Consider the following 26,449-nt stretch of genomic DNA (forward strand, 5'->3'; position numbering starts at 1 on the left):
TGAAATATTGAAGAAAACAAAAAAGACAAAAAATGAATAAATAGAAACATACATAAAATGTCCCCCCCAAAAAATAATACCAATACACAAATAAATGAACTGTGGGTACAGCAACACTTGAAGGTCTGAGTTTTTAACTATTTACCCATACATGAACATAGGCCCTTTAAATAATACAACTTTATATCTCTTTATTATTTTCTTTATACATGTATAACTTTTTATGTAGTTATGTATTTACATATTTATTACTTAACGCCTTCTGTAGAAATTAAACACATGCCTTCAACTCTCTCCAATGCACTACTCTATGTCTCATCCTATACCTCTCTCAATATATCATCTACATTCACTCTGACTCATATCAAAGGTCATTGTACTACCATGATCTCCCTAATAGTCCTTTCTAGATTGATCCCTCCTCTTTCCCTCCTTTGACTCATCCCAAACCTCCTTTTACTACTATGATTTCCCAAATATCACTTTCTAGACTCTTCTCTCCTCTATCACTCCTTTGACTAATCCTAAACCTCACTTTATTGTGATGATCTTTAAATAACACTTTCCAGACTCTTCCCCCCTCTATCCCGCCGTTAATCGGTTAAATCCAAGTTACAGACTCAGTTCATTTATAAGTACTTTATTTGGTTATTGTAAAAGAAATAAAAAGACTATTCATCACATTTAAAAATATTAAAACAATGAAAAGAAGTTAATATACACAGGTCTCCTTCATGTAGAACAGATAAATAAAAGGTTTTGGATTGTATTGTGAATCAGTCTCACAAGTCCGAAGTGCAATATAGTCTTGGTACAAAGAGGCAATCAGTGCAATACCAACGGATACAAAATATACATAATACAAAGTATCAGTGAGACAACAGGTTCCTGACCGTAAACAGTGCATGGTTAGTAAAGTTATAAAGAGTTTCGCAATTCTGAAAGCTGCGAGGGATAAGAATTTGGTACACTTGTAATATACATAGGTCAAGTAACACCTCACAGAAAACACAACAGGGGTAGAGGTGTCACTTTTCAAGATTCTCTGGGCAGTTAAATAATGAATCATCCTCATGTTCAAACACACTGGCCAAATCCACTTCCGGTGGGAACCAAGATAATCTGGACAGAAGAACAGGACATGTTCGTCTATTTCAAGAACCAAACCACAGGCAGGGCACATATTAGCATCCAGATCATTCTTCCACATGCTTGTGATAGATTTCGATTATAGAGTACCTACCAGGAAGAGTATGTACAAGGTCTTGGTCAGTGGTGGTGTGACAATTTCCAAATATCGTTCAAAACATGGTGAAACCTTACATTCGAGATACATGTTAGTCAAGGGACAATTGGAGACATTCACAACTTACTGTTCGTAGACATAAGCCCAGTAGTGAGACTTTAGTCCACCAATCTCTGTTTTACAAATAATTCTGGGGCCATACAACAATTTTTTCAGGGCTAGCTTTTAAAGTAAATAAATACAAATTTGAGCCAGGGAATCTTCATGGCGATAGTAAAATTCATTATTTCTCTAAGGGAATCCAATTTTATACTCAACTGTGGAGTGCACCTAAGATGTGCCCAACACACTAAAGGCTTTAAAGCTATCAGATCTGAGATTCTTTTAATGCCAAGGTGAAAAAAGAGTGGAACAAAGGGTTTATTGACAGGGACCAAGACAAGTGATCTTACAGAATTATTTTCCACTGTAGCTAGTTGCTGAATGCCAGCACATCCCCACACCTCGGCGCCAACAGATGCAGCACTTTGAGCTTTGGCATGATACACTTAAAGTGCAGGGGAAACTGAGCAAGAGCACGTTTTCAGGTGAAGAAGAAGCATAGCATTACCTCTGTGCTGGATCAACAAGACACTTTTGTTCCCACGTGAATTTATCAGATAGACCCCAAGATAGTCAAAAGTGTGTACTCCTTCCAGTGGTTCAGCACCTGCTCTAAGTAGACAATTCTTAACTGATCCAGTCCCAAACACTACAAATGTAGTGTTTGTGACATTCAACTCTATGCCTCTGGATTTGCCGAACCCCGTGAATTTGTCAATTAGGATCTGGAGCCCCATAGGGGTTTTGGAGAAAAGTTAATCATACACAAAGAGAAGGGTGGGTACCTTCTTACCATATAGAATGGGTGAATAATTTCTGCAGCCCATCAGTTAACTCACAACGTCATTTATGTTAAGGGTGAACAGAGTTGTCTCGTAACAAGCAGACCTGAGCGTAGGTTTTATCATGCATCCTTGCAATGAGTTTGACCAAATGCCCAGTTCACCCATTTCAATCAAAACTCACCAAAGATTCTCATGGGGTACGAGCGCAAAGGCGGCCCCTAGATCTATGAAGGATACAAATATTTTTTGTTTCAGCATGAGTGCAAATTCAAAAACCCGGTCGGAGGTACTTGTCTTCGGACAGAAACCAGCGTGAAGTGGTGATAGAATGTGATCTGCTTCTACCCACTTCAGTAATTTTTCAACCACTTGCCTTGCAAAGACTATTTGTAAATTATCTATAAGGCTGATAGGCTTGTTGTTAGACAGAATACATCGATCATCCTTGTTGGACTTGGCCCTTCTGGCAGGTTCACCCCTGAACTTTTTTTGCTTTTTACTGGTGACTTGGTGTGGTGATTTTTTGGTTTCTACGCACTTTCCCTGTGTCCCAGGGTAAAGTGCGTGCGCGCTCTGAGTGCATGTGGTGAGATAGGCCTGCCCTCCCATAGGAATGCATGGGGAATGTATGTGTCCCTAGTAGTTCCTGATGCGTGGGGTGTGCAGGCCCGAGTTTGGTATGTGCGGACTCGTGGGAGTGAATGCTGCGCGATGATGTGTGCGGCGTGCATGTACCTAGTGTGGAAGTGCCACTTCTAGAGGTGGGCACTTCTGTGTGCAGTGTGTCTGTCGCGTGATTGGCTGGTCATGTCATGTGACGGGCTAGGGATTCCCCAGAGTCAGGATGAGTCACCCAGTGGTGAATGGGGAGATCAGCAGCTAGATGGGTGGGAGGAGTACACCTGGGTCCTGAATAGGACAGGGTTTTCCACACACAATGCTGGCTCCGCCCCCTGTGGTGCGACTGACGACCCTAGCCCTGCCAGTGAATAGAGTGAGGGGCAGAGCACATCTAGGGTGCTCCCCAACCAGCTGCGACTGGTTTACCCCCTCACCCTGAACCCAGAACAAAGGGTTTTACTGTATAAAAATGGGGCTGTGTCCCCACAGAAACTGTTCTCTTCTAGGATCACATCTGAGGGGGGCCTGTTGCTGCTGGGCGCCAGGAGAGACCGCCACTGGGGACTGCCTCCCTGCTGGAGGGCCCTGTGAGCTGGCCCCTGGGCCCAGTCTTTGCCCCCCCCCCTGCTTTTTGGAGACTTATTGCTGGACCTGTGGCTCTAAGCGCCTGGGAGCGCTGGACTGGCCTTCAGCGCTGAAAGCGCTTTCATTTTTGGCCGTAGCGCTAGGAGCGCTTTGATTCTGTTAGCCGGTGCCCACCCGGCGTGTGCCCCGCTTGTGCCGATTCTAGAGTCTTCTGGCAGGTGCCCACCCTGCCAGGGACATTGCAGTAACTGAAAGCGGGTGCCCACCCCGCGGGATAGTGTTTTATAATCGAGGGAGCCTACCCCTCTTGCTGCCCGAAAGTTGGAATCACCGTCGCGGCCCGGGCTTCCCAGAAGTCAGGCGGGCTGGCGGGCGGGCCTCCGGGACAACCGGAACTGAGGAGAGGAGGGTGGGAGCTTACCCCGCCTCCTACGGAGCGACGCGGTCGCAGCCTGGTCGGAGGAGCCGGAGATCCAGGCGGGAGCCCACCCCGCTCTGGACCGTGAGGAGAGCGCGGCCGGAGCTTGTGTGGAGGGGGGCGCGAGGCACGTTATCGGTGCCTGCCCCCTCCGCGGTGCAGGAAAAGCCTAGGAAGCCTTCTTCTCCCATCCCCCTTCCCGGAGCGGAGAGAGAGACGACGCGGGAGTCCCCTGCAGACAGCCCGGTGAGTGTTTAAGAGGGCTGGGGGACTCTGCGCATGTGCTGGGGGTGCGGGGGCAGAATCAGAGCCCCGTGGCTCCAACGTGTACAGGGCATTCTTGTGCTCAGAGCGCCCAGAGCGCTCCAACGAACAGGGGCAATTTGTTCAGAGCCGTGAAGGCTCCAACGAGCGGCAGATATTGATCAGAGCCTAGAGGGCTCCAACGTTACAGGGGCATTGCTTACGTGTCCGAGTGGCCCCAGATGGCAGCGGGCCACTCCCACCTTGCCCCACATTAGTTACAGAGCCCGGAGAGGCTCTAGGGGGCATATCTTGTGGACTTGAGCCCACGTGGCTCCTACGTTGCCCCCAGTAACATTTTCCACAGCTGCCCAGCACTTAGTGGGCAGCTGCAACGTTTAGGTGGGGAAAATTTACATTCTGGTTGGCGCAGCTGGCGCAGCTTTGCTGGGACGCAGGGCGTCCTTGCCCCGACAAGGCCAGTTGGCCTAGGGACTGCCACAGGTGGTGGTTAATGTAAGGTTTGCGTTATTGTTCCTTTCCTGCACCTCTGAATGTGTTTATGCGTCATGTGCTTTGCTTTACACCTCTGAATGTATTTTGTGCATCATGTGTTTTCCTTCCCTACACCTCTGAATGTGATGCATCATGTGTAAAGTGCGTTTACCCCTACAGGTATTGTGATACTTAGGTGGTTGTTTTCTCCCTAGTACAGGTGGTGCTAGTGAGGTCCTGATTCCCTGCGCAATATTGTCCTAAGGTGGTTAGGGTTGCGTAGGTGGGGCTTACCTGATACCAGTAGTTACTGGTTGTGTGCTATATATGTTATTTTAGTGCTACAGTGATTGTAAGTGCTATGGTCTAAAGTTTTATTCCTATGTTCTAAAGTATTATTCCTACGTTCTAAGTGCTATTTCTACAAAGTGCTAATTCCTGACAGTGGTCCATGTGGCCCTGTCCCCTGTATATATAATCCCTTGTAAATTCTGCCCGTGCCTGTTGGCACATTGTAGAGTGTGTGTTTTTATCTAATGTGTTGTGTATAATACAAAGGCTATTTTTATAGAATACCTTGTGTGGAGTTTCCTTTGTGGTGGGCCTTGGGTGTTGTTGCTGGGTGCGCGCGCAAACGCTTTACACATCGCCTCAGGGATAAGCCTGTCTGCTCGTGCCAAGCTACCAAGGGGGTGAGCAGGGGTTATCTTTGGCGTGTAACTTCCTTGCCCTGACTAGAGTGGTGGTTTCTGCCTGACTTTGGCGCAAGCCTTAGCCAACCAGAAATCGCCATTTCTAACAATCCTTTTTAAAAACTGGGATAATCTCAGCCCCCTTCCATGAGTCAGGAATTTCCCCACCGGCCGAAACAGCATTGGACAGGAAGTCAACATAGCTAGACCAAATTAGGGGTTCTGATTTGAAAAGGTGGCCGGGGATTTTTTCTTGCCCAGGAGTTTTTGCTGATTTTAGGAGGCAGATCACATCACAAGTATCCTCAAAAATAAAAAGTACTGTGTCTGTAATCTCAGGTTCTGTTAATGGAGTGCCCTTGTTAAGGGCCATCAGCCCTGGGCTCTGAGGGAGGTCAGGGTACTAAAATGGGTGATTCATATTGCAGGCTGAATGTGGTGATTATATGCGTTCCCACTACTGAGGCAACCCTGCTTGGATATGTGCCAAAATGATCTATTATCCTTTAATTTAACAGCCTGAAGCTAATTTTGCCAGATCTTACTATCCCAATTTTCCTTGGCCTTTGTAAGAACAGTTTTGGATTTCTGTCTACACTCAATAAACTTGGCCATTCACAGCTTTTAACAGCTGCTTTAATGCTTGCTTAGCTGGTTTCAGGGGGGCTAAATGCTTATGGCCAGTTCTCTTATAAAATATATCTTTCAACGTTGTGCAAAAAAGATTGTGAATATCTAATATGGGGCTAGAAGTACTAGGAAGGACTTCATAGTCTGAGAAAAAGGCAACAACCAGACTGTTTATCTCTGAGTGCAGGTTAGGGTTCGACGTTACCGATAGGTTAGGAGACTCATCTGTGGTTGTGAGCTAATAACGATTCAGGTGCTACAGTATGTCTAGCAATGTGAGCCCTAGTTAGAGCCCTCCGGGAGAGCAGTGTGACCAAAGAGTTGTGGTCACTATCTATTCGAGTTTCAACTCCCATGTCCACCAATACAGGCCAAAGGCTAACATCAAAAAAGACGTAATAAGGACCTCTTTATAAAGTGGGCACCTTCTTGTGATGTGAGTAGGTAGGTACGGCCATTAAACCCTTAATCCCCGAATCAATCAATCAATCAAACAATTTATAAAGCGCGCTACTCACCCCCTATGGTCTCAAGGCGCTGGGGGGGAGGGGTCCGTTACTGCTCGAAAAGCCAGGTCTTGAGTTGCTTCCTGAAGGAGAGATGGTCCTGGGTCAGCCGTAGGTGGATGGGGAGGGAGTTCCATGTCTTGGCCGCCAGGTAGGAGAAGGATCTTCCTCCGGCGGTGGCTCTTCGAATGCGTGGAACGGTGGCGAGGGCGAGGCTGGCCGATCGCAGCTGGTGGGTGGGCGTGTAGAAAGTTAGGCGGTTGTTGAGGTACTTGGGGCCCAGGTCGTGGAGAGCCTTGTGTGCGTGGGTGAGGAGTCTAAACGTGATCCTCTTGCTGACGGGGAGCCAGTGCAGGTCTCTCAGGTGGGCGGAGATGTGGTTGTGGCGGGGGATGTCCAGGACGAGTCGTGCGGCGGGGTTCTGTATGCGCTGGAGTCTTTTCTGTAGTTTGGCTGTGGATCCCGCGTAGAGGGTGTTCCCGTAGTCCAGTCAGCTGGTGACGAGTGCCTGGGTGACCGTCTTCCTGGTTTCGGTGGGGATCCATCGAAAGATCTTTCGGAGCATGCGCAGGGTGTTGAAACAGGATGACGAGACGGCGTTGACTTGTTTGGTCATCGAGAGGGAGGAGTCCAGGATGAAGCCCAGGTTTCGTGCGTGGTCCGTTGGCTTGGGGGTGGTGCCCAGGGCAGGGGGCCACCAGGAGTCGTCCCAGGCGGAGGGGGATGATCCCAGGATGAGGACTTCCGTCTTGTCTGAGTTCAATTTCAGGCGGCTGTTCTCCATCCACTCGGCGATGTCTTTCATTCCTTCGTGTAGGCTGGCTCTGGCGGTGGCAGGGGTCGTTGGTGAGGGAGAGGATCAGCTGGGTGTCATCGGCATAGGAAATGATGTTAAGGTTGTGTTGGCGTGCGATGGCCGCGAGGGGAGTCATGTAGACGTTGAAGAGGGTGGGGCTGAGCGAGGATCCTTGAGGTATGCCGCAGATGACTTTGGTGGCTGCAGAACGGAACGGGGGGAGGCGGACTCTCTGGGTTCTTCTGGCGAGGAACGAGATGATCCACTCCAGTGCCTTCTCTTGGATTCCGGTGTTGCTGAGGCGCTGTATTAGTGTGCGGTGGCAAACTGTGTCGAACGCTGCAGAGAGGTCCAGGAGGATGAGGGCAGCTGTTTCCCCGTTGTCGAGCAGGGATCTGATGTCGTCGGTGGCTGCGATGAGGGCGGTATCGGTGCTGTGGTTGGCTCGGAAACCGGACTGTGAGGGGTCAAGGGATCCGTTTGTCTCGAGGAAGGCAGCGAGCTGTTTGTTGACGGTCTTCTCGATGACTTTGGCAGGAAAAGGGAGGAGCGAGATGGGGCGGAAGTTCTTGAGGTCGGTGGGGTCCGCTGTCGGTTTCTTCAGGAGGGCACCGAGCTCGGCATGCTTCCAGCTCTCCGGGAAGGTGGCGGTGGTGAAGGAGATGTTGATGATGTCCCAGAGTTGGGGTGCGATGATGGAGTCGGCCTTGTTGAAGACGTGGTGGGGGCAGGGGTCGGCAGGGGATCCGGAGTGGATGTTGTTCATCGTGTGGGTGGTGTCTTCGGTGCTGACTGGGGGCGTTGGTTCGGTGGTTGGGTGCATGGTCTGTGCACTGAAGCTGTTGTGTATGTCAGCGATCTTGCGGTGGAAGAATGAGGCGAGTGAGTCGCAGAGGTCTTGCAAGGGTGTGATGTCGTTGTTTCCCGCGCTGGGGTTGGAGAGCTCTTATTGGTTAACAAAAACAGATTGTAAGGAACATTATATATGATTAGCAGATATGTTGAAAAGTGAAGCACACTTCCTCTCTTGTTTAGCAACATTGTGTGCTGAACTTCTGACCTGTGTGCTCAGTGCCGTGTTCCATGACCTGTTTCTATGGTAACAGGCAGAAGGCAGATTGGGGTAAGGGTTGAAATGTATTTCAGTTGGAAAGGGTTGAAATGTTTAACCAATAGAAATGTGTGTTTGCTTGAGTTTATGTGTCAAGGATTGTGATTTGATGTTTACATGTATATGTGTGGAAAATGAAAGGGAAACTTTTCCATTCTTTGTTTTTGCTGAGAGGTGCACAGTGCAGATATTCTGTAAAAGAAAATATGGTGAGTGACTGATATATTTCTTAATCTACAAAACAACTTGAAAGATGAGTTATTTAATTGTGAGGGGATGTATGTAGACTATTTTGATTTTAATCAGACTAATGTATTTCTCCTGCTAAAGTGTAGGGAGTACTTATTTTTCTCTACAATCTTATTGACAGTGTGTGTAAATGTAGAAACCATTCTGTGATAAGCATTTGTGTTTTTCATGTGTTTGCTGTTTTTATATTTTGGTAGAATTAGAAACCAGTCATTGTTTATGAATTTGTGAAATGAGTTATGTTATGTTTCTATACTAAAATGTAGTACTTCTTCTAGATGAAGAAATGTGTTTTGGTATAGTGCAAGGGATAGTGTTGTTTGTCTAGAATCACACAGTGAGTATGTGTGCATTTGGGAACCACTGTGAGAGAAGCATTTGGTAACATTGTGTATTTGCTGACAGATAAATGTTTTAAAACCTGTCTTATTGTCAAGTTTTAGTAGCATTAGAAGGCAGTTTTTGCTTATGCTTTGATTAAATGAGTCAGGCTTTGACACAAAAGTGCAGTCCTGAAAAATGTAGATTGTGCGCAGTTTCCTTACCACGTGCACTGTAGTGAATGAGTTTTGGTAAACTCCTAGGAATAGTGGTGCTTGCCTAGAATCACACTGTGAGTTAGTGTGTATTTGGGAACCACTGTGAGAGAAGCATTTGGTAACATTGTGTATTTGCTGACAGATAACTGTTTTAACCGGTCATGTTGTGAAGTTTTAATAGCATTAGAAGACAGTTATGGCTTATGCTTTGATTAAATGAGTCAGGCTTTGACAGAAAAGTGCAGTCCTGAAATATGTAGATTGTGTGCAGTTCCCTTACCACTTGCGCTGTAGTGAATGAGTTTTGGTAAACTCCTAGGGATAGTGGTGCTTGTCTAGAATCACACTGAGTTAGTGTGTATATGGGATCACTGTGAGAGAAGCATTTGGTGAAAACCAAAGGAAATGATGGACGGAGTGTTGAACATTGCAAGCACTCACCCCCAGTCAACTGATCTGGGTTTAATCCATCACCGTTCTTTAGCCCACTCTGCCACCCCAGTTCAGACATGGCCATATGCAAATCAGTCTGACCCTGTGCCTCATGGGAACAGTCCAGCCCGAACTGCCAAGCCATGTCTTCCCTGGACCGGAAACAAGCATCCTAGGACCGGTTTCTGGCATTTCAGCCGTCTTCAGCCAGGCCTGCTTGAATCCAGTGGCAAAGTGAGCAAGGGACTCACGTCTGAGCATACCCTGCCAACTTATGGCGAACAAAGCAAAAACCAAAGGAAATGATGGACGGAGTGTTGAACATTGCAAGCACTCACCCCCAGTCAACTGATCTGGGTTTAATCCATCACCGTTCTTTAGCCCACTCTGCCACCCCAGTTCAGACATGGCCATATGCAAATCAGTCTGACCCTGTGCCTCATGGGAACAGTCCAGCCCGAACTGCCAAGAAGCATTTGGTAACATCGTGTATTTGCTGATAGATAACTGTTTTAAAACCGGTCATGTTGTCAAGTTTTAGTAGCATTAGAAGCCAGTCTTTGCTTATGCTTTGATTAAATGAGTCAGGCTTTGACACAAAAGTGCAGTCCTGAAATATGTAGATTGTGTGCAGTTCCCTTACCACTTCCACAGTAGTGAATGAGTTTTGATAAACTTCTAGGGATAGTGGTTGTTGTCTAGAATCACACAGTGAGTCTGTGTGCATTTGGGAACCACTGTGAGAGAAGCATTTGGTAACATCATGTATTTGGTGACAGATAACGGTTTTAAAACCTGTCATGTTGTTAAGTTTTAGTAGCATTAGAAGCCAGTGTTTGCTTATGCTTTGATTAAATGAGTCAGGCTTTGACACAAAAGTGTAGTCCTGTAATATGTAGATTGTGTGCAGTTCCCTTACCACTTCCACAGTAGTGAATGATTTTTGGTAAACTCCTAGGTATAGTGGTTGTCGTCTAGAATCACACTGTGAGTCTGTGTGCATTTGGGAACCACTGTGACAGAAGCATTTGGTAACATCGTGTATTTTTAGCAAATAACTCTTTTAAAAACCTGTCATGTTGTCAAGTTTTAGTAGCATTGGAAGCTAGTCTTTGCCTATGCATTGATAAAATGAGTCAGGGTTTGACACTAAGGTGCAGTACCATGTACTATTCTCTTCACTGTGGCAGAACTGCACATTTAAAAGTTTTACCCAAGCACTGTCCTAGAAGTAGTCTGATGATTTAGTCAGTTTCTAAGTACCAAATAGACTGCTTCAAATGTCTATGCAGTATGCATGTAGTGTTCTAACATACTATACACTTGTCTTTTACACCTTCAATTCCCTAGTCAGTATCCATACACTTCCAGGAAACACCCTGTCACTCCCTTTGCAGTCCTCTAGTGACCCATTCAGCATCATGTACTAATCCATTCACTGTGTGAAAACTCAAACACTTATAAATTCACCAAGATACTATCTTTGCAGTACTCTAATCATTCAGTCAGTGCCTAAGTATTCATGCACTGAGCCAGGCCTTAGCACATGGACTGCTTCAAACCCCTATCCACTATGTATGCAGTCTTCTAACCACCTAGACACTTGTCTTTCACACTTTCAATTTCCTAGTCAGTATCCATACAGTCCAGCAAACATCTTGTCACTGCCTTTGCACTCCTCTAGTGACCCATTCAGTACCAAGTACTAATCCATTCCCTGTGCGAAAAGCCTACCACTTATAAATTCACCTAGGCACTCTCCTTGCTGTACTCTAATCATTCAGTTAGTACCCAAGTAGTCATGCAGTGAGCCAGGCCTTAGCACATGGACTGCTTTAAATGCTATCCAGTATGGATGCAGTCCTCTAATCACCTACACAGTTGTGTTTCACACCTTCAATTCCCTAGTTAGTATTCATACCCCTATCCACTATGCATGCAGTCCTCTAACCACCTACACAATTGTCTTTCACACCTTCAATTCCCTAGTCAGTATCCATACACTTCCAGGAAACACCCTGTCACTCCCTTTGCAGTCCTCTAGTGACCCATTCAGCATCATGTACTAATCCATTCACTGTGCGAAAACTCAAACACTTATAAATTCACCAAGATACTATCTTTGCAGTACTCTAATCATTCAGTCAGTGCCTAAGTATTCATGCACTGAGCCAGGCCTTAGCACATGGACTGCTTCAAACCCCTATCCACTATGTATGCAGTCTTCTAAACACCTAGACACTTGTCTTTCACACTTTCAATTTCCTAGTCAGTATCCATACAGTCCAGCAAACATCTTGTCACTGCCTTTGCACTCCTCTAGTGACCCATTCAGTACCAAGTACTAATCCATTCCCTGTGCGAAAAACCTACCACTTATAAATTCACCTAGGCACTCTCCTTGCTGTACTCTAATCATTCAGTTAGTACCCAAGTAGTCATGCAGTGAGCCAGGCCTTAGCACATGGACTGCTTTAAATGCTATCCGGTATGGATGCAGTCCTCTAATCACCTACACAGTTGTGTTTCACACCTTCAATTCCCTAGTTAGTATTCATACACTTCTAGCAAACACCCTGTCACTCACCCAGTGTGTCTCCTTATAGTACTGTAATCATTTAGTCAGTTAGCATGTAGTGTTTTAGAGAGGTAGGCTTTAGGGCATGAACTGCTTCAAAGTAGTATGCACTATGCATGTAGTGTTTTAACCATCGTCACACTTGTGGTTCAGGGCTATAGTTTCTTAGTCAGTATTTATATAAAATGTGTTTGTACAGTAATGGAATAGTATAAATTTGAAAGTTATTAATATACATTTATTTGTGATTCTTTTTTACAGATACAGAACAGGAGGGTTTCTCATCTGTTTGCACTGTTCTCGTGCAAGATTGTTTGGATGAAGGGTCCTTAGGTGTTTCATCATATTTGCTGTGCCGCACGAGTATTTTTTGTTAGGCTCCCCTCGTAACAGAACTCTTTTGAAAATCTTGCGCGTGACAAAGATGGCATTGGTCTTTGTTTTCCCCTCGAGAAAAGTAGAAAATTTCCACATCACTGAAGGAAAACGTTGTGGGCGTGGTGCATCCTCCAAAAATTCATCTTTAGATTCGGTAAATATTTTAAAGCGACATCATTTACAGTTTTTGTAAGTTAAAGTTAAAAAAATCTGTTATCTGTGTGCATTTTATATATCTGTGATTTGTATCTTGTGTTTTTTTTTTGAGAATAGCATGTTGTTTTTTTTTTAACAATCTTTGATATTGTGGTTTTTTTGCCCGCTGTTAAGTGATGAGTACGATTGAAATCACTATTTTTAGTGAAATTTAATATATTCTGAGAACAGCAAAAAAGGCAAACAAATCCCTTTGTGGAAATGATGATGGGTTGTAAAAAATGTATTATTACATGTTATAATTTTTTTTTCCTTTTCTTTCACAGATCCAAATTTTAAAATAAGCAATTTATATGAATTTATATTGGAATGAAAAACAGAAAAAAATGTATACCATTTTTTATTCCTATTACTGTGAAGGTAAGTTTAACTAAGTCTCAATATGCAGAATGAAGAGGTCTGCAAGAAGCTACAAAGTTGAAACAGGTTTCTAAAAACACTCTGTTTATGTAGTTTTGAAATCTGACCATAATCAGATATCATGTGACCTACAAAAAAAGAGATTTGAGGGGTTCATAATATTTCCGATTTTAGCTATTGAAGGACCGCAGTTATTTCAATCATTCTTCTTTGAACATCTTTGCAGACAAAACTCTGTGCTTACCTTCTATCATTCGCAAGAAAATTTTAAAACGGAAATATGTCACTTTTTGTGACATAGTTATTGTGCAAGATACTCTTTCATATTTACAAAGAGAGGAAAAGGCACTCTGTGCACTTTTTATACTCCATGTAAATACAACCTCATCATGCACACCACTTTGTGTTTAAAGGGTGTTCTATAAGTGTCGTTGTGCATGATTGCACTTAATACTCATAGAACAAGACACATGTCTAGATTTATCAGAAATCATAAATCTCGATATGTGTGTGAATGCTGCACCATTCTAAAATTGGTGTAGGAAAGCACAACAAGGAGAATTGTTTTAATTTCTCCACATTTTTATATCTTCAATGCATGCTGAAATGTTCAGCATACATTGAAGGAGAAAAATGCATTTTCTCATTGTTTTTGTGCAGAAAGGTGTGTCTTCCTGTAGAAAAACAAACAGCACATGACACAGATATCCTTGCACTATGGTGCAAGGGTGCCTGTGTCACCACATAGCTGCAGTTTAAGAAGCCGTGCAGAGAGAAGCATAGATTTGCAACATATTTATGTACATATGTTGCATCCCTGTGCTTCGGAAGTACTACAGCACACTGCAGTTAAAGAGGTTACTGTGTGATGCTGCAGCACTTCCTCATAGTTCTGCACTTATACATTCACCATACGCTACTAATGCATGAATTCAGTCAATTACGTACTACACATACATTCATCTAAACTTTCACACACTAACAAAGAAATGTAGCTCTTTTTTTAAACCAGGAAAGTTAGTTCTTAGAAGAACTTTTTTTTTCTTCTTTTTTGTTTTTTAATTTTTTTGTACTTTTTGGAACAATTTTGTTATTTTTTTGTTTTTTTCAAAAGGAAAAAAAGACAACAGGAGGAACAAAACAGTCAACTTCTGCAAAAAAAAAAATAAACACAAGTTTAGCACTTGTGGTTTTGCTGCGCTCGGCAGATTAGTTCAATTGACTGCTCACCGTAACATAGTAGTTTGTTGCATTTAATGCAACTCATTTTTAGTTTTCCAAATTCTGGACGTATGTCCGGGTGAGTGCTTGATGGTGATGCTGCAGAAGGCTGGCTGAGGCTGCTGTCGGAGTCTCCTGCATTCCTGCTTGGCCAGGTTCACGGGATGCAGAGTCTTCAGGTGTTTTAACATACTTGCAGTCCCACAAGAGTATTTTTTTGATGGATATCCTCTGGAAAGCACTCTTTGACATATTTTACATGTCACTTTAGTTGAATTAGTTTTATTTTGTCCTTCCGGGAAGGAAAACATTTTCCACACCACAGAGGTGTATCTTTCTGGGCGTGGAAGTTCCACAACAAATTCCTCTTCGGACGAATGGTCTGATTCTGATGGTGGCTGCTGTGCAGAAGCCATTGTCTTCAGAAAAATTGCAGCTGTGGAAATCTTCCCCAAAAAGTTTCTTCTAGTTCTAAGGTGTGAGATGTTCCTTCAAAGAAACTCTAAGAATAATTGAAATGGGTGGGGTCTTTCAATAGCTAGAATAGGAAGTGTAATGAACCAATGAAATCTCTTTTTTTGCAGGTCACATGGGATCCGCGCACCGTGTGCTTACGCAGCACGCACCCAGCGCGCATCCGCGAAATTGAATTAAAAAAAAAATAATAGGATTAGATGTAAAAATATATTAGTTTTAAGACTAGTTTAGAGTTTGTCTTCAATTAATATTCACATGAAATAGATATATATATGTTTTTTTAAATGTTAAATATTTCGCGGGATCCGCGCACCTACCGCGTCATGGACGCAGATGAAGCATCGCGAAAGCGCGTAAACGTCGCGTTACGTACATCAAACATGTCGCGTATACGCTGGGAGTCGCGTACCGGTCGCATTGGGATCGCGCACTGAACACGTACCCAACGCATACCATGCGCGGATGCTACCGCGTAGGGATCGGGAACGGTGCGCTTAGGGTGAGCGGATCCAAAAACATTGAAAAATATATATAAAATAAAGTTTTGCACATATAGTTAAAAAAATATTTTGAAAAATATAAAAAAATATGTTTGAAAAACCCATTAAGTTCAAATAATATTTTTTAATTTTTAAAAGAATTAATTGAAAAAATAAGTTAAAAAAATGGTGATTAAAAAGTATTTTAAAAAAATGTAATTAATGAAATTGTCACACTGAATTTGAAAAATATACAAATCCAATCAAAATCATTATACATGATATCTTCAGAGATAAGTTATAGATAGGAATTAGCATTTAAAAAACCTTTGAAATTCACTGAAAAAACCATAGGTTTCATGCATGTTATAGTTAGGAATTGGCATTTTAAAAACCTTTGAAATTCATTGAAAAAACCAAAGGTTTCAGGGGCGTTATAGTTAGGAATTGGCATTTAAAAAACCTTAGAAATTCACTGAAAAAACCATAGGTTTCAGGGCTGCTATAGTTAGCTGGACATTTCCCTCGTACAAAACCCTAGAAATTCCCCTGTTATAGTTAGTTCAGCTAACTATAACTTGCGCCCCCGCAATGCACTGCTGATGACGTCACATATTACATCACTCATGACATGGTCAGTGACATCACTGATGACATCTCAAATGACATCACTGATGACATCACTGATGACATCATGGATGTCATTTGAGATGTCATCAGTGATGTCATCAGTGATGTCACTGACCATGACATGAGTGATGTAATATGTGACGTCATCAGCAGTGCATTGCGGGGGCGCGAGTTATAGTTAGCTGAACTAACTATAACAGGGGAATTTCTAGGGTTTTGTATGAGGGAAATGTCCAGCTAACTATAACACCCCTGAAACCTATGGTTTTTTCAGTCAATTTCTAAGGTTTTTTAAATGCCAGTTCCTAACTATAACGCCCCTGAAACCTTTGGTTTTTTCAGTGAATATATAATATATATATACTTACCTTGCCGCCGGGTCCTGAATCTCTGCTCCTGCTATCCTCGTGGGACTTCAGGAACAGGAAGCCAGGCTTTCCTGACCAAACACAACGCTACAATGCAGCGTTGTGATTAGTAAGCACCCAGGCTCCTCTGACCAATCACAACGCTGCAATGCAGCGTTGTGATTGGTTTTGATTGTCCTGGTTCGACGCTCAACCAGGGAGTAGGAGCCTGGGCATGTTCTCCACACAGGCTGTAATGCAGCCAGCATGGAGAACAGGTAAAATGCATATGACTTGGGCCGCCCAAACAGTCATTGCGCACTTAGGAGTGGGCAAGCCACTCCTGCCCTGCTCTGAGAGCAGAGCAGCGCCACCACCTGCAAAGGAAACATAAAATGATAATAACTCAAAGTTATTATCATTTTTTGGCGTAGATATCTCTCAAGCTGATTGGCTTTATTGTTGTAATCAGACTAAGCGATTGTCCCCAAACTATCGCCTGCGCCTTATCCATTTTAAATACTTGCATAGGGTCTACCGTACTCCCGTTCAGTTGCTCAAGCTGGGAATCCCCAGTGACAGATGCCTACGCTGTTTTGCTCCTGCGGCGGACTTCGCTCATCTTGCCTGGTTGTGCCCTAAGGTCTCTGCTTACTGGCGTGAGGTCTGTTCTGCTATCTCAGAGACCACCTCCTCGCCGGTTCAGCCTGACCCCCCTCTCTGCCTCCTTAGCTTTGTTAAATTCTGCCCGAATGCTTCCCGCCGCTTGATTGCCATGCTGCTTGTCCTCGCGTGGCGCAGAATTTCCATGTGTTGAGGTTGCAAACCTGCACCTAAATTCGCTCAATGGCTCGAGGATGCATCGCGCTGCCAAACTCTACTGTGTGAATTCTGGGACCTTATGCCTGCTAGATCTCGCCCACTTGATATATGGGGGCCCCTAGTGTCATACCTCCTGGCTCGCTCCCCCCAGTGCCCGGATACCTCTCCCGTGCTCCCCCACCCGGCACCCAGCCCGCGGCGGCCGCTGGTGTTGGATAGTAATTGGCCTTCCCCCCCGTCCCTATTCCATCCCGGCTGTGCCCGTCCTTCCTCCCATGGCCTGAGCGCCTCCTATCAGTGACTGTTCACTGTCCAGACGTGCCTACATAACATCTGCCATGCTATTGTTTTCTGATGTTTTGTGCTACTGGTCCTCCTTGCTATCTTCAGCTATGCTCATGTATATGGTGCTTTGATTTGGTGCAAGAATGTAATCTGTCTATGCAATTTTGTCAATAAACGTTTTTTGGAGAAAAAAAAAGTTATCATTTTTATTATCATTTTATATTTAATTTACTTTGCATTGCTCAAAAGCAGTGGGGCGCTGCTCCTCCACCATAGCGGAGGAGCCGCCATTGCAGTTTCGGTACATTGATTAACTTGAAGTGTTAGTAGCCCTCACTTTTTCTGGTCTGGGTTAATCCCTCACTATAAGTGAAACCACAGATTTTCCTAGCCGAAAACACAGCCCATACCCCCACCCCCCATCGTTTGTCATTCCGGAGGGTCTGGAATTCATAGTTCTACTAGAACCTGCTGGGGTATGATGGTCAGGGAAGAAGCCTGGTGGTTTGAGGTAGATAACCTGGGCAACTGGTGCCATCCTTCCAATATCCTGGGGTTTCCAGGTTCTAAGCTGCTGAAGGGTTTCAGGAGTAGGAAGGGCAGGGGACAAAGGGAGGGATGGACTAGGTGCATTACCCTGCAGTCTAGTGGCCTGGGCTATCATTTGTGTAGTAGTATTTAATTTACTTTCCAGTGATTTAGCAAACTCTCTTAGGCCAGCTACTTTATCGCGCAAAGCTAATACAATTTCATACAAATTGGTTGTTGTTAACAGACTCACATGTCCACCCCTTGTAGATTTAATAACTTATATTCCCCTACAAATCCACTACTAATCCATTTTGGGTTCCGAAGTCGCATGCTACTTGCTGAAAATTGATTTAATACCTTGTATGGGGTAGGAAGCGTTATATAAATATTAGAATTACTATACATATATATTGTATTGTATTAGTTATATAATAGATAGATAGATAGATAGATAGATAGATAGATAGATAGATAGATAGATAGATAGATAGATAGATAGATAGATAGATAGATAGATAGATAGATAGATAGATAGATAGATAGATAGATAGATAGATAGATAGATAGATAGATAGATAGATAGATAGTGAGAGAGTTACATATAAAAGACAAGATAATCACAAACTTTTATTATACTTGTAATGATAAAATGTAACTTTTTCAACCTCGTTACCTATATAATTATTTCGACTTGACCAAACTCCACAAAATTCGGCAAAAATGTTGAATGTTGACTAAAAGTATATTTTGGAAACTTTGGAGCAGGGTTGTCAAACAAGGGTCATTTTATTAGACTGAGATCAGATGAAAACCTTTACCATTTACATTTTATTTAAAGGTAACTGCAGAGAAGCTTTTTTTCTCTGAAATAAATGTACATGCGAGTATATTTGAAAAAACTTTAGCCAAGGCCGAAGTTTGATGCTCAGAAATTAGCCTGCGAACGAGTGAGGTGTTTCTCTTTCCCACTGCCTGCAACCGTTCTCTCCCATCCATCTGTCCTTTCTACATATATCAGAAATCTTTAAAGTCCATTTAGCCGAAGCGTAATAACCCTCACCAAAGCCTGTCCTGTAAAGAGGATTTTCTTGTCTCAGTACCAGTAGCGGTCAGCCACGGTCGGTAGTAGGAGTAACTACAGGGCGGTGACGTGGGGAGGGGGAGGGGCAGGGTGGGGGATAGTAAACTATGGATTACAGAGGTTTACAGGTAAGTTAACATATAAATTAATAAAACGAATTTCGTTGCATGCACTGCATCCCCAAATGCGATGCAGTGCACGCAACGAAATTCGTTTTATTAATTTATATGTTAATTTACCTGTAAACCTCCGTAATCCATAGTTTACTACCCCCCTCCCCACGTCACCGCCCTGCAGTTACTCCTACTACCGACCGCGGCTGGTAGCGGTCTGTGGAGGAAGTGACGGGGGGCAGTGAGGCGGGGCGGGGGAGGGGCAGGGTGGTGAAATGTAAACACCGGAATATGGATGAACGGAGATAAGTACACATTTAAATAAATAAAACGAATTCCTTTGCGCGCGCTGCATCGCAAAATGCGATGCAGCGCGCGCAACGAAATTCGTTTTACTTATTTAAATGTGTACTTACCTCCGTTCATCCATATTCAGGTGTCTACATTTCACCACCCTGCCCCTCCCCCGCCCCGCCTCACTGCCCCACCGTCACTCCCTCCACAGACCGCTACTGCTCAGTACCACAAAGGCGATACAAACTCAAGAGATTAAACTTGACAGGGACGAAAAGGCTGCCAGTAGACTTCTCTATAGGAGGCAAGGGTGTCTGAAGTATCAATCACATGAAGCTAAAATTATCGAATAAAAGATGAGCTGTGATTGAACACCACTGGGAAACATAGGAACGTCTGAAAGTCTCATTCACCACAGGAAATAATGCATTTTGCATTCATTTCTATGGATCAATGTACAAAATTCATCTCGTAGAAAGGAGGCCTTGTTTATGATCATCACACATCGGCCTTAGACACCTGGGTCAAGAATATGCACCACAAAAATCAAGGCTCAAGTGAAAACCGGACATGGAAAATTCCACTTCAGAATGTCAATTTTTCACCTCTGTAGCTCTTTATAAAAAACACCTAGGGCCAGATGTATGACCATTTTATTTTGCACCTAGCAATTTGAGACTAATTGCGAGTCGCAAATTGCGAGGCTCAAAATAAAATGTACAACAGTGTGTTTAACACTGTTTGCAATTCCCAATGGGGTCGCAAATTGCGAGGCTCATTAATATTAATGAGCCTCTCGCAATTTGCGAGCCCATTGCCCATTGGGAATGATAGGCCCTCCCAGGGATGGTGGCCTGCTGGGCTCAGTAGACCACTGTTAGAACTGGGGGTCTCTAGTTGGCAGAGGTAGGTACCTTTGACCAAATAGGGACCTTTGCCTCTAGTCAGGGTAAGGGGGTACACTCCTAAAAGAACCCCTGCTCACCCCTTTGGTAGCTTGGCACGAGCAGACAGGCTTATCTCAGAGGCAGTGTGTAAAGCATTTGTGAACACATACAGTAATCCAGTGACAACACTACTGATGGACACCACTCAGGTTGTATATTAAAAATAAGTATTCTTTATGTAGACTTATCACAAGACCACAAATGACAAAAATCCACAATACAAAGCTTAGTTCTCTTAAGATGGTAAATGCGACACTTTGAGTTCAATGTACCTTTGGATGCGTAATGCTATAAAACAAAAGTGTTGCAGGGAAGGTGATGCGTCGGTTCCTTACACGCAAGAACGGTGATGTGTCGGTTCCCTACTGATGCGTAGGGGACGGTGATGCGTCGGTTCTTCTCTGCATGGGGAGGTGATGCGTCGGTTTCTTACTGCGCTTTCATGGCGATGAAACAAAATGGCGTCTTTTTTTTTATGTGACACGATGCGTGCACGCCTGACGGCCGTGCAGCAACTCAACGGTTCTCCTGAGTCGCAACGGGCCCTGCGACAGGCTTCTCCGGTGATGCGACGGTGCCTGATGCGATGGCGACACTCTTCTCTGGTGATGCGAGGCGCTTCGGCGATGTGATGCAACAGCTGCAGCGGCGACACCCTTCTTCAGTGATGCGACAACAGCGGCTGCGGCGGCGACATGCTTCTCCGATGATGTGACGACGTCTAATGCGACGGCGAGACTCTTCTCTGGCGATGCGAGGTGCTTCTGCGAGACGAAGTGGCAGCGGCGACACCCTTCTTCAGTGATGCGATGACAGCAGCTGCGGCGGCGACACACTTCTTCTTCGTGAGTCGCGCTTCCAGCTCCTTGCGACACGCAGTCCCTCAGAAGGCCCCGCACAGCAGCAGGCACTTCAAAAGAACTCTTGGGGAGCTAGTTGGTGAAGTCTGTTGTCCCTGATACTTCAGCAGGAGGAAAGCTCTATCTCAAGCCCTTGGGGATCCTTCACAAGTTGATTTGAAAGTAACACAAAGTCCTTTCTCCTTTTTTTGGCAGTCAGGCAACCACTGCAGGCCAATCCCCCAAACAGCACTAAGCTAGGGATAGTCTCTTCCTCAGTCTCTCTGGTTCCTCTCCTCAGCAAAGGTTCTTCTTGTTTCCCAAAGTGATCTAAAGTTCTGGGTCCCCCCTTTTATACTCATTTTCTCTTTGTTGTCTGAAGGCAGAAAAAAATGGAAGGGAGACCCACGCTAATGATGCCAGGTCTAACAACCACCATGTCTGGGACTGCTTTGAAATAAAGCAGTTTTTGTTTTAAATGCAGCCCGTTTTCCTTAAAGAAAATGGGATGCATATAAAATAAGAAACATTTTGGTTTCACTTTTTACGGGCAGGCAGTGGTCCCTGTGACCACTGCCTGCCCTTCAAAAATATTTTCTCATGCATTTGCAAAGGGGACCCCTTCCCATTTGCGAATGCATTACCACCTACTTGAAGTAGGTGGTAATTGTGAGTGTTGTGAGTGTTTCGCTACCGCAATTGCAGTCGCAAAAAATTAGTACATGGTTTTGAGACTCTCTATTTGGAAGGGAACGCCCCTTCCAAATAGCGAGACGAAAAACCTATTTAGCGAGTCGCAGATAAATTGCAACTCGCTAAATAGGCTTTGTAGATGGCCCATGAAGTTTTTGCATGCGCAAACAGGTTCTCAAACCTGTTTGCGCATGCAAAAAAGAGTCGTACATCTGGCCCTTATTTCCATAGTGAAAAACCATTTGCAATGCAACGGGTCTCGCCTTTGGGACCTTATATGTATTTAGCTATGCAGCACATTAACCTCGGTGCTGACACATCTACTGTTCTTTAACATGGAGGGAAAGTAAGCACCAAACTGCCTGACACACCAGGTATGGGAACACATGGAGAGAAACATTGCCTTTCAGCAGGAAATGGTATAGTCCACAGCTCTGTTTTTATGATAAAATCAGGGCCTTTGGTGGTCATATCACTGAAAATACAAGATTTGAAAAAAATATCATTGTCTACTGGTGATCGTGGAAGACAATTTCTATGGACTGGAATCTAGAGAATGCTAAAGTGATTCTGGTATTTTACTGACCTCTGCTGCTCGTTTTCTATCAAGAAAGTTAAATAGAGGCAGTTGTCAGAAAACTAAAAAAAGAAAGTCCTTCAGCAGAAAGCAATTCTGGTATTTTATTGACATCTACTGGTCGTTTTCTATCAAGACAGTTAAATAAAGGCAGTTGAACAGGCAGAAAGCAATTCTGGTATTTTACTGACCTCTACTGGTCGTTTTCTATCAAGACAGTTAAATAGAGGCAGTTGAACAGAAAGAAAGTCCTAAGGGGAAGCAGACAAGTCCTAGGGCTGATCTCCAGATCCCACAAAGTACATACACATATAAGTATATACTAAAGTATAAACAAGAGGTCTTGAATGCTCGACCTAAAAATGCCAATGAGTGAACGAACATTATGTACGTTTGTAAATTACACTTGGACGATTGCACGAAAATTACCTCACACAGAACCCATGTGAACTACCTGCTCAGTATATTGTGCTGTTAAAAGCCTTAAAATGTTACTCACGGTCTGCGGTTGCTTCAAGTATTGAACATCATCTGCATGAAAACTGTACTCGAGGTAAAAGTATAACCCTAAGAAAAAGGGTACTTCTGTTTAAAAACATTTATCAAGACCATCATTTAAACACAGCTTTGTCAGCCAAGGATGGACACCTCATCATGATGTCCGAGAGAGATTTTTTATTTCAATCTATTATAAACTCTTTGAAGTGATGGCTCTTGTATGAAGTGAGTGTCAGGCAGCTTAATGTGACTTTTTGTAAATAATGGAAATGTTAAGCTGAGTTTAGGAAAGCTTGCAGATTCTACTCAACGATTCACACATCACAGCCCCTTGGTAGTTCTTCATCAGGAGCATTCTTGGGAATCAGAACACAAGCTAAAAGTGTGCATCAGTCTTGTTACCTCTGAGGATGCCAACTTTGTGCATCAATAATTCAGAAGTTCATAAATTGTCAGACTTTTATATCGATTATACGCTAGTTTTTGAAGAATGCTAGGTTCAGAGCAATCTTTGTGTGGAATTCAATTCATGACATTTTTATAGACTTTGTATTTTGGACAGGAAAACTGGTAACAACAGGGGCACTTGGGAAAGCCTGAACGCAAAATACTAACAAGAGAAAAGCTGCCACTTACTGCAGTCAAAACCTGAAATAATCCATTGTGCCAAAGTTCGAATGGCTAGCTCAGTGAAGTTTCCAGACTCTTTAAAGTGTTGTGGGATTTGATGTATGCCATGAGAATTAGCACTTTTCCTTTAGTTGTTCAAAGTGAACATGTGCCCACAGACTTTCACCATCAAGACATATAGGGGCATATGTACAAGCCCCTATCGCCACCACAACGTCACTTTTTATGACGTTGTGGTGCGACAGGGGCATTGGCTTATTTACAAGGCAGCATTTAGCCACTTAACATGGCTTAAGGCTGCCTTGTAAAGAAGGCCCCTATTCACGCTATGCTTACTGTGAAAGGTGTGGGTAGCGTAAACAGGAGGCAGCGCCAAAATGAAGACCAGGAAAAACCTGGTCTTAAGTTGGTGAAACGAGGAGAAATGCATTATTTCTCCTCATTTTTGTATTTTCCATGTGTGCTACCTTGTGCACCACACATGGAAAAAGCTAAATGCCTTGGCTTGTTTATGTACAGGAAGTTCCCCCTTCCTGTACATAAACAATCTTTTAAAAAATGCTGTTTCGTGACTTCCACGTGTGCTGCATTAAGCAGCACAAATAGAAGTACCAAAATGTCATTTAAAGATTGTTTATGTAGAGGAAAGGGGACCTTACTGTACATAAACAATCTTCCCCTACACGCAGACACCCTTGCACTATGGTGCGAGGGTCCCTGCATTGGCACTATGCTGCTAAATGTAACTCCAGCGCAGCGGTGAACGTAAGGCTGCACCATGTCATTGTAAATATGGTGCAGCCTTGCGTTTCTGAAGTGGCGTAGTGAGGCGTTAAGCCAAGATGGCTAACGCCTCACTCCGCCACTTCCTTGAACATATGCCCCTTAATCTGATCTTCTTAATGTACATGGGTTGCCTAGGGGTGGACATAGTTATGCTATGCAAATGAAGGTGGGTGGATTCGGGAAAGAGGACAAACTTTACTGACTTCTCCCTAGGCTCAGATTAACATGGCCAAGGTAGCCATCAATGGAGAATTTCCTGAGCGGCAGGATACCATTGCTGCTAATTACTCCTTGCCCTTCTTTTCCAGTCATGCAAATCTATGAAAACATTTGATGCTGATGGAGAGCAATAGCCTTATTAAAAGTTTGTCAGATGTGGTACTCTGCCAAAACAAGATGTCTACCCTGTTCACCATATTACAAGTGCCATGGGCCATAATTCACTTTCAATACTGTGCACGTGTATGCCATCCACAAAACTCTCAATAAGGCTCTAAGTCAGTTAAGAGCTGTAAATGTGTTTCTTAAACATTGAGATTTTTCATAGACGCATATTGTTGGACTTGGCCTTCTCTGCAGGGTCACCCTTAAACTTTGTACCTTTAACCCTCCTGTTTCTGAATTTCATTTTTACTGCCATTAGGACTCTGCACACTTTACCACTGCTAACCAGTGCTAAAGTGCTTGTGCTCTCTCATTTAAACATACTAAAATTGGCTTGAACCCAACTGCCACATTTAATTTACACATAAGCCCCTAATAAAGTGGTACTACTTGTACCCAGGATCTATAAATTAAATAGTGCTAGTGGGCCAACAGCACTCATTGTGTCACACATGTAAGTAGCTTTTAAAACATGTCTCAGGCTTGCCATTGCAGCCTGTGTTCAGTTTTAAACTACCAGGGCTAAACCTCACTTTTTAATACAAATGGCACCCCTGTGGTTGACCCTAAACAGCCTATAGGGCAAGATGAATTGTATTTAATGGACAGTACATGTGGTTTTACGTTTACATGTACTGGTAGTAAATAACTCCCAAATTTTTCCTTCACTGCTTTGAGGCCTGCCTTTCTCATAGGATATTACTGAGTGTTCCTATTACATTTAATAAGTGTTAATGTTTGATTGGTAACAGGTAGACATGTCATGTTTGGACTCAAATTAATTGTGATTTAAAATCCTCTTTAATTGTACAGTTGAATTGTAGATTACAATTTTTAAAAAGTCACTTTTAGGAAGTTGGCATTTTCCTGCCCTAACCTTTCTGTGGTCTCTGAGGAGTTTCCAACTGCCTGGGCTAGTTAGTTGTGCTTCCATCAGGAATGTGCATTGGGCCCAGACAGTGGACAATAAGACCTGGGTGTGAGTGGGAGATGACCATCCTACCAGAGTGGGAGATGACCATCCTACCAGGATGGGAGGGATGGAGCAGTTCCCTGCCCCACTTACATTGCAAAGGGCTGCCTCCAGTAGACTCACAAAGGAACTTGACAACAGTCTATTGTCACCATACACCACTTGGAGCCTAGGAAGGTCAAGAAAGGGGAATTAAGCAACTTTCCAGTACCAGATGCGGGGGATTAGATGTTTTCACCACTTCACAGCATGACACCAGGTATTAATAATAGACTTCCTGGGCCACTAATCAGTACAGATCTGTACCTATACAAGACTTCAGAAGTACTGCCTCGTACTTTAGAGGACAGCCCTGCTGATGGAGGCCTGCCTTGTTTCTCAGAGGACTGCCCTGCTGTTACCAGAGGACTGTCCTGCTGCTTAAGGCCTGCCTTGCTTCTTGAAGGAGAGAGGACCATCTCTTTGAACCCAGGACTACCTGAGAGACCCGAACAGGGCCGGCTTTAGTGCTGGTGGGATGTATGACGTTACAACGCACACTTTTACAACGCATGCACTTACAACGCATTTTTTACAACGCATAATCCATTACAACGCACTACACTTACAACGCATGACACTACAACGCATTTTAAAAAACTACCATTACAACGCATACCATTACAACGCATAATATTTAATTGCATTTAAGGTAAGTATTAGATAGTATAGGGGTAAAAATTACTTTTCTAACTCCAGGGGGTGCAACAGTAGGGTAAGTGTTGGATAGTATAGGGGTAAAAATTACTATTCTAACTCCAGGGGGTGCAACAGTAGGGTAAGTGTTGGATAGTATAGGGGTAAAAATTACTATTCTAACT

The sequence above is a fragment of the Triturus cristatus genome, chromosome 4_2 (assembly GCF_964204655.1).
Source record: "Triturus cristatus chromosome 4_2, aTriCri1.1, whole genome shotgun sequence".
NCBI classification, from domain to species: Eukaryota; Metazoa; Chordata; class Amphibia; order Caudata; family Salamandridae; genus Triturus; species Triturus cristatus.